The 9,736-nt window shown below is 43.0% G+C and overlaps 1 pseudogene; it reads right to left on the bottom strand.

Moving 5' to 3' along the window:
* Positions 1-8,192: 8,192 nt before the first annotated feature.
* Positions 8,193-8,317, bottom strand: LOC130038623 (uncharacterized; annotated as a pseudogene).
* Between the last annotated feature and the right edge of the window lie 1,419 nt (positions 8,318-9,736).

The raw sequence follows: 9,736 nt of genomic DNA, 5'->3' as shown, positions 1-9,736 counted from the left end.
ACCTGTGCAATGTCTGTGGTGAAGATAACTTCACCACTGAGGATATCTAAGCATCTTAGCGGGATAAAACAAATTGTTACCTCCTGGCTAGATGTTCTGGAGGTTCTTGGTTGAAAGAGAGAGACCTCGCCTGGGCAAAAGAATGCCACAAGTAGTCTGCTACCCGGAAACAGTCCTGGTCACTTGGGTCACTCAAATGTGTTCCAAGCTTTTTTAGTTTCTCTCTCTCTGAAGAAAGGCCCTTGGGGTCCTGGCTCAAGTAACATATCCAAAAGTTCTTTTTTAAAGAGCCCAGAGGTGAAAGGGTCAGCTGACAAGGCATGGTTTGTGTACAATCTGGATACCCAATGGCCTTCTGTAGGTCCCAGGGGGTGGAGTGAAGGGATGAAAAAACAATAATCAGAATAATATAAGTTTCCCAGGCACACTCCATTCTTGCCTTTCTGTCTCTTAATTCTTTTGTGATTTTAGGCAGGATGTAAATTTACATAATAGTCAATCTCTTATGTGGATTATCAAAATACCCTCAAAGTACAAGGTGATATGAAAACAACAAGGCTTATGTTGTAGCTGACACTCAGTAAAATTGAGAATGTTCTCAGTAGAGATGCAAACTATGCCCATGCCACCTCTGGGAGCCTCCAGAAGCTATGCCACAAGACTAGCATGTGGATTTTCCCAAGTTAATATGTGCAAACAGGAATTTCTGCCTTGACTATCCATCTCTGAGGACACCCCTGGAAGGCAGGTCCTTGGATCCCATGAAGACACCAGACACATACTTTAGTGGCAGGATTAATGGTTCTGTATAAAAAAGGCTGCAGCACCACAGTGAAGTCATCTCGCTTGTCATAGCGTCCCGACCAAACCAGATTAGTCAACTTGTTCTGGAACACAGAGATAAGCAAGTCTAGCATAGGTCCCACACAGTCCTGGGCACCAGTGGGGCAAGGAGAGTAGCCTCTTCCCCCTGAACAGCCAGAGTGCCTCAGCCTGCCTCTGCAGAAGGTGAATTCCCATTTCCCTGACAGGTGACTTTTTAAAGTTCTGCAGATGGTCTGGGCAACACTATTGTTGGAAGTAGCTACCAGCTCTGAAGGGCCAGGCATCAAGTCCCATGGGACCGCAAACCTGGACAAGGGCCCATGAGTCTCTAGGCTGGGAACCTGTAGCCTGCCTGGGCAGGAGGTGTGGGGGATTGCTGGAATTCAGGGTGCAGGGAACAAAAGGAACTCACTGGGTTGATTCATATTACAACCTCCCCACCCCCGGACAAGTACAAAATGAAGCATAAAGGCTGCACACCTGGATTCCTCTGAGATGCCTCCAGCTGAGGAGACTGAGGCACCTTGGAGGAAAAGAAGAAAGGGCCCACCTGGAATGTTGAGTCACTCTGAAACTCCTGAGTACGTGCATTTCTAGAATATCTCCTCACGAAAACCCTGAGCTGGTTTGTTAGCAAGGGAGAAATGTTGAGCACCCAGAATGATGCTCTTCTTTCTCTTACCTTGTAGGCTGTGGCCAGTTCCTCCACCTTGGACAACTCAGGGGAGCCAATTTTCGGAATGTAAATGCATGGACATTTTTGACTACACAGAGGGGTCCAGGAGGAAACAGAGAAAAGGTCTGTTCAGGATCTGATTCTGCTACATTTGGGTGGGGTAGGTAGTGAGTGATGTTTCTGATCCCTTCCCCTTTTGCCCTAGTTCAGAATCAAAAGTGTCATGAATTTTGACACATGTGTTCTGAGTGGAGAATGTTAAATCCATAGAGAGGATTAGGTGTAATGAACAGGAATTCAGACCTAGAAGTCTAAGAATAAATATCTTTTCTATTCACGGAGTTCAAGTGCTTGCAGTACCTGTGTCTAAAGTAAACTTCCATTGAGCTAGTAGATTAATGGAACAAAAATTTATGTTCCGTTTTGAAAAGGAAAAAAAAGCAAGACTTGGTTCCTTGATGATAGCATCACCCTCACATACACTCTTGGTTTAAAATTTTAAAAAGTGGACGGGGTGTGGGAGACCAGGCTCTGAATCAAAGTCAAGGGCTCTGTATTGAACTCAGGAGCCCCTTTTATGCTCCCCTGGTTGGGAGTAAATCTCATCTGTGAAGAGGGGAGGAACACTAGCCATCCCAGCTTGACTCTGCTCAGCTCTGGTGTGGTCCCTGAAAACTAAAGAAAGGCAGGCATGCCACTGGGGGTTCTGAATCGAACTCAGGAGTGGCAGTTTTGCTCCCCAGGAGATAGCCTTGACTGTAAAGACAGTAGAAACAAAGATGAGGCATACAGGTCCACAGGTGAAAGCTTGCCTCAAGCAGTGGGTGTAGAGGAAATTTACTACAGAGAAGGGGTCACTATAACAATGATAATTGGAAATGATCACTCTGGATAAAAGCTGTGTACTGAAAATAGGTGAATAACAAACACGATAACCTTTCAACATCTATACTGCAAACTATAACACCAAAAAGGAGAGAGAGAGACAGAGACAGAAACTGAGACAGAGAGTCACACACACACAAACACACACAGAGCAAGCAAGAATAAAAGTGCCTGCTATAGATGCAGACCAGACAAGGGGAATTGTCAGGAGGAAACAGGGGACATTGCTAATGGGAAAAGTACACTGAAGGCTGAAACATTGTGCAACTGAAACCCAATCATGAACAAATCTTTAATTGAATATCTCAAGTGACAGCCATAGAATTTATTAAATGTAGAAGAGGAATTTGGAAAGTACTGGAAAGAACACCTGGGTTTGTTCTCCGAAATCAATCAATGGGCACAGAAGGAAGAAGAGGAGAAAACACACCCTGTATCAAACACAAGGAAGAAGACCCTCCCCATAGCATTCCCCATGTTCCTTCCCAGTTCACAATTCATAAGGCCAGTGGGCATGATAGATTCTTGCTGTGCTACTATAATTGAGGTACCCACTGGTCCCTTTAGCTAGGGGAAAGGGGAACCATAGTAATCACCTCCCTGCAAGCAGTGCTCCTTGCACAACCCAATTGTGGACTTGTTCCCATAGAGAACATAAGCCATGAAACACACTGTGGGTCAGGCTGCAGGGGTCAGAGCAGGATGATAGCAGGGATAATATCAGAGTAGACAGGAGAGAGAGTAGGAGCAAGAGCAGAGGTGAGAGCAGAGTTAAAGCATAGGACAGGGCCATGGTGAAGGCAGCATTCTAGTAAGGGTGACAGATGTGGTGAGCACCAACCCCACCATGGAAGTAGACCTTGCCTACCGGAAAGTAGAAAGGCATCCTTTTGGATGAGTGAGAAATGCTTGCCGTCTGATCATGGGATCCATAAAGTACAACAGGTTGACCAGGGATCTGGGCACCTAGAAACAAGACTGCAATTGAGACATACACAGTGTTGCCTTCCTCCTCGGACTCCAACGTGGAGAAATAGTGCTGGAGTCCTTGGAAGTATTCAGGCTGGGTTTGCTGAAGTGAATTTTTTGTGAGAGCTCTTCAGAGGCTCTGCGTAGGGGTTCAGGAGGCCTTGAAATACTCTTGGCCCTGGAACATCCTAGGAGGCAGACTATGGCAATCCGGGTGGAAATGTGAAAATTCAGCTCCCTTTGAAAATTCAGCATTGGGTGATCCCTTTACATGCCTCAGATAAAAAAGTACCATTTCCCTCTAGCACAACATGAAATCAGCTCTTCTAGGAACACCTAGGACTTTGCAGTGCCAAGAGGTACTTGGGAGTCAAGAGTGGTCCCTTGGCTAAGTGACTGCTTGGGGATAAAATGTTCATGGTGGAAGGGTCAAAAGGATAGATTCAGACACAACCTGTTCAGTGTAGTGTCCAGTCTGAAGGGTCACATAACTGTAACCAACAAACTTCTACCAGCAGGGTGGATGACTAGTAATCACGGTGCAAAGTCTTCAATACTAGTTACCACTGGGCTGATTCCAGAAGGAATGAGTCTCCTCTGAGGTTGACTCAAGCCTCTTCAAGGGAATGATCTCAGTTCGGTGACTTTTTCTTTCAGGAAAGGGAGACCCCCACCATTCCTCCTCAACACCAATGATGAGCTGTGTGCAGCTTTTAAGGGCCCACACCTACATTTGTTTGCAGGTAATCCAGGCCATTACGAATATTTTTCTCAAAGTCTTCTGGAGAAAATCCGCTCTATTTAGGAATATAGAACAGAGAGAGGGAAAGTTCTTAGTGGGAGAAGATTGGGAGCAGCTATAGGCCTCCCAGACCTCCTGATTCTAAGAAGTTTCTCCCTCAAGAATCACGTCAGAATGAGAAAGAATGATTGAGCACTGACTGTTGCCTAGATGCGGTGCCAAGGAGACTGAAATATCCTGCCAGAACTTTATTTCCAGACAGTGGAGTGACCTCCTCCCAGCTGCCAGAATTTGGGCCTTCTGTTTCTCCATTCTCAGAATAAGAGACCAGAATAGAAACACCATTCATCTGACACCTGCTACCTCACACACACAACTTGAGGCCTGATGGTGAAGTCAGCAACCTGGGTACTATAGGGAAAGTTGCGTGTTCATGGAGCTAGTATGAAACATGCATGACCACACACACTTGATTTTATGGTCAAGATTAAGTTGGTTCTAGGCACTACATTAAGGAGACCCCCCAAATCTCAAGATCAAAACTAGGATCTGTGAGGAAGCCTGGCCTTTATCTCATTACCTTATGTTTGCAGAATTCACACAAATCCTCGTATCCAATCATCACTGTAATGAGCTTCCAATATGTCGCATAATCTATTTTCTATCCAGGGAGATAAAGGATGATTTCCCATAAATATTGAGCAAATCCACCACTGCACCCAGAAGTCTATTTAACCTTTTAAGACTTATTTGACAACTGAACTAATGGAAATGGAATCTCAGGAGTTGATGGAATATGAATGATTCATTTAGAAATGACAAGAATTAAGAATCAGAAAGTATTTTCGAGGTCATTTTGAAGTTAATGTACCATCTTAATTGAAATAACTTTGACTTACCAATCGATTAAGTTTTGGTATCAGAGCCCTGGTTTGTTGTGTGAAGGTCCTGAGGAGACAAATCAGTCCTGTTGCAACAAGTGCACTGACTTTCCTTCCTATCCTGCCCCAACTGGAATTTCAAGAACATTACAGCACAATTTCAGCTGATAGATATACTGAGGCTCAGGGGTTGCATCAGTTTGCCTGCTCTTCAGAGTTGTAACAACTTGCAATCGTAGGGAAAGTCAACAGACTTTGTGCATTGAGGTCATGTGGCATCTTAAAAATTACCACCCACCCAAATCTCAGCTTGCGCCCCTCTCTCCCAAATTCCATACCTACTCAGTCCTTGATTAAGAGCCTGATTACAGTTGGCTTCATTGCTGAGTTCATTACCAGCACCAGTGGAAAAGCCTTGGATATTATTGTAGTAGAATGCACGAATTATATCTGGCAAAGAGACAGAGAGAGCTCAGGACAGAAGTCCAATATATATTCTTTGTCTTGATTACCCCAAGTGAGATGACCCAGCCTCTGGGAGAGAGGGAACCCAGTAGCATGGAGAACTCTAACTCCAGGAGAAATGTGCTAAACAGAGTTGAAATCTGAGTTAAAATAACATGATGAAGTGGGCTAAGTACCAAGAAGAGGTTCTCGTTTACAGTTCTGTTATCCTCTCAGAACACACATTTACATAATCTCAAGATGCCAGGGGTGAAAGGGTACAAATAGGTAGACTTCAAGTCCTACTGTTCACTTACTAGGTATCGTGCGCACAGAGTTTATGTTTTCTACACCTCCAACACTGTAGGGAATGAGCAAGTCAACGAGAAACAGAGTCAGTGCCTATGGCTTACCAGCGGGCACCCCAGATTGATCATATGCCCTCACCAGAATATGTCAGACCTATCTCTTAGTGTTTAGAATATTCTGAGAAGTTTTATTTACAAATTTTGCAGGCATTTGTCAGATATTAAACTGAGGGGCTCATATTTAAGAACCATGTACACTCTCACTAAATGATATTACTTCCAAATTTCTAGAGAAAATCCTTTTCCTCTGAAATGTTGGTTCTTCTCCAAAAAAGGAAAAATAAAACAATAAAGATTTTGTAGGCAAAGGGATCTGCTTTTCCCCACAAAATAAGGAATGAGAACATATATCTGAGCATATAATCCATGCCCATATGTCTCTGAACAACCTCATAGTGTCAATATCATCATCTTGCAGAGTAGGAAACTAAGGTACAAAGGGTAGATGAACTTTCAAAAGGAAACCACAAAAGTTTCCTAAAATCAACTTGTATAGGAGACCTTTAGGATTGACTATCTTCTTGTCGACACAGTATTCATTAAATTAAATGGGAAGGTGAGGGGATGCCTATTACTGTCATCCAAGCCTAATTTCATTTTATCAAGTGCAATCTGGATTTAAGTTCTTAATTATCACCTCCAGAGACTCTTAAGACTTCCTTTCTTTCATTCCTTTCTTTTTTTTCTTTTTTGGGTCAAAACAGGCAATACACAGGGGTTACTCCTGGCTTTTCCCTGAGGAATTACTCCTGGTAGTGCTAATGGGACCACATGGGATGCTAGGAATCGAACCAGGGTCGGCCACGTGCAAGACAAATATCTTACCTGCTCTACTATCACTCCAGCCCTCTTTCAACCATTTTTAATGTGGTTTTGCAATTGTTTATTAAGTCTAATAGTTTTCAGGGCCCAAACTGGCTCTGTTATGAGAAGGCACCCAGACAGAGCTCTGGAAACCATATGTGGGACTGGAAATTTGAACTGTGATCTGAAATCTTCCAATCAAGTGCCTTACCTCCTATATTAACTCTCTGGCCCTTTTACAGGTATTTTAATTGGGTGTGATGTGGGAAGTAGAGAGAGCATTTCAGTTTTAATTGGGGCTGACGTTCAGATTTACTATTTTTTTCCCTCTGCTTCTTTCCTTTAAACCTCATATTTTATGCAAACAGATTTTGAGAATTTATAGTTAACGTTCACAACACCAGTAGAACTTTGCAAAAGACGAAGCATCAAAGAACATAAACATTCCTCAGTCAAGAAATTCTTGGATTTACATTATCTAGGTCACAGAATGTAGGTTAGAACGTATGCCAAAGGCTCATCCGGCAGTTCTGAGTGGTGGAGAGCAAGGAGCTAGGTGTTGTCTTTGTAGAGCAATCTAGTTTTCTCCTTTACATCAGATGAATCAACTCATCTGGGTTGGTGATTCTGCATTTGATTGATTCTCTGATTGTTTTCCAAGAAAAGTAATTGAATCCTTTGCTGCTTCTAGGTCTTCTTTCTTCCTTCCTTTCTTTTTTCCTTTTTATAAATTCTCCTCTCCCTCCCTCCCTTCTTCCTCCCTCTGCCTCCCCTCCCCCCACCCTCCCTCCTTCCCTCTCTCTCTCTTTCCCTCCCCCCTCTTCCCCTCCTCCTCCCTCCCTCCTTCCCTCTCTCCTTCTCTCCCCCTTCCTCCCTTCCTTCCTTCCTTCCTTCCTTCCTTCCTTTCTTCCTTCCTTATGTTTTTTTCTTCCGTTTTTTCTTCATTTCATCTTCCACACCCAGTAGTGCTCAAGGCTTATTTCTGGTTCTGAACTCAGGAATTACTCCAAGTGATGCTCATAGGACTGTATGAGATATTGGAGCTCAAATCTGGATTGGCTATGTGAAACGCAAGAACCCTTGCCACTGTCCTATCAGTCTGGTTCCAATTTGGAGTCTTCTTTGCCTTTATTTAGACTAAGAATACGTTAAACTTCGAAGTCAGAAGTCTATTTTAAGTCTATTCTCTGCCTAAGTCACTGTGTTCTGTTTTACTTTCTCTTTTTTTAACACAATGAACAAAACTCAGACCAAAATAGATTATATACCACCGTATTAGACTCAAATAAGTAAGATACAAAGAGAAAATATAGGCAGAACTCTCCATAACATTGAACCTAAAGGTATTTTCAAAGATGAAACACCACTAAGCATGGAATTGGAAGCAAACATAAATAAATGGGACAATATTAAACTCAGCTTCTGTGCCTCAAAGGAAATCTTACAAGATACAATAGTCCAAGGAATGGGAAAAATTATTCTTTCAATATTCATTTTATAAGACATTAATATTAAAGCTATATGAGGAAGAGAGAGAACTTTACAAGAAAAAGAATCCAACCCCATCAAAAAAATGGGGAGAAGAAATGAACAGAAACTTCCTCAAAGAAGAAATTCAAATGGCCAACGGTCACATGAAAAAATGCTTTACATTACTAATCATTAGCAATAATCGCGCCTCGGATAAACCTCATTGGCTACAATACTGCCACTGTGCAAAGCAGAAAATGGTTTTTTATAGGGGCTGGAGCGATAGCACAGCGGGTAAGGCGTTCGCCTTACACGCGGCCAACATGGTCGACCCGAGTTCGATTCCTCTGCCCCTCTCGGAGAGCCCGGCAAGCTACCGAGAGTATTCGATATGCCAGACACAGTAACAACAAAGTCTCCAATGGAGACGTTACTGGGCCCACTCGAGCAAATCGACGATCAACGGGAGGGCCTTTACCTTTATTACTAATCATCAGGGAGATGCAAATTAAAAGAACAATGATAGCATCTCACACCACAGAGAGGGGCACACACCAAAAAAAAAAAAAGCAAGAACAATGAGCTCTGGTGCAGATGTGGGGAGAAAGGGACTCTCATTCTTGGCAGGAATGCTGAGTAGTCTGCATTTTTGGAAAAAATTACGGATATTCCTCAAAAAACTAAAAATTGAGCTTCCATACGATCCACTAATACTCTTCTGGGAATATACCTTAGGGGCCCAAAAGCACAATGCGGAAAAGCCATCTGTACTTCTCTGTTCATTGTAGCACTAGTCACAATTGCCAAAGTATGAAAACAACTTGAGTTCCTGAACACAGACCACTGGGTAAAGAATCTATGATACATCAACACAACGGAATACTATGCAATAACTAGGAAATACAAAGGAGTGAAGTTTTCTTTAAAATGATCAGCATTGACAGTATCTTGCTAAGAGAAATGAGTCAGAAGGTGAGGGACAGACTGATTGCATTCATCTGTGGAGTATTTAAAAAAAATAATATGTGACTCATAACCAAGGGCATTAGAAATGATGGTAGAAAGACTAGTGCATGGTTGGAAGCTTGCCATAGGTTGTTGGGTTTGGTGGGCAGGGGACAGTTCAGACAGAGAATGGGCCACTAAGGATGGTAATGGTAGTTGGAAATGATTGCTCTCGACAAGAAGTGCTCTAAAGGGGTAAAGGGAAATATGTGATAACCATTCACAACCTGAATTGCAAACCGTAATGCCCAAACTGAAGTAGAGAGAGAGAGAGAGAGAGAGAGAGAGAGAGAGAGAGAGAGACAGGCAAAAAAAAGACAAAGAAGCAATTTATCCTTTGGAATTTTTACAGACCAGTCAGTTTCACTGGCAGTGATTGCCAGAGATTGGAAATGATAGTAACTGATTTAAACCTCCAGGCAGCAGTTACTAAGTCAGCCTCTCTCTCTAGGTCTGCTAAGAAAATGTTAATTCTCTCCCACATAGCTAGGTGGCAGATCAGGCAATAGTTGCCAATGTCGTGGATGTCTCCCTTCTTGTACAGTAGTACAGGCCTGCTGGTTTTCTATTGGGACGGAACCTTGCATTCAGACAGGTAGCATGTGAAGAGCCAAGCAAGTGTATCGATGAGTACTGATGGCAGGTTTTTCAGGTTTACAGGTCTGAC

Source organism: Sorex fumeus, unplaced genomic scaffold, assembly GCF_029834395.1.
Source record: "Sorex fumeus unplaced genomic scaffold, SorFum_2.1 ptg000006l, whole genome shotgun sequence".
In the NCBI taxonomy this organism is placed as follows: Eukaryota; Metazoa; Chordata; class Mammalia; order Eulipotyphla; family Soricidae; genus Sorex; species Sorex fumeus.
Note: the sequence above shows the minus strand (reverse complement) of the source record. Positions and strands in the feature narration are given on the sequence as shown.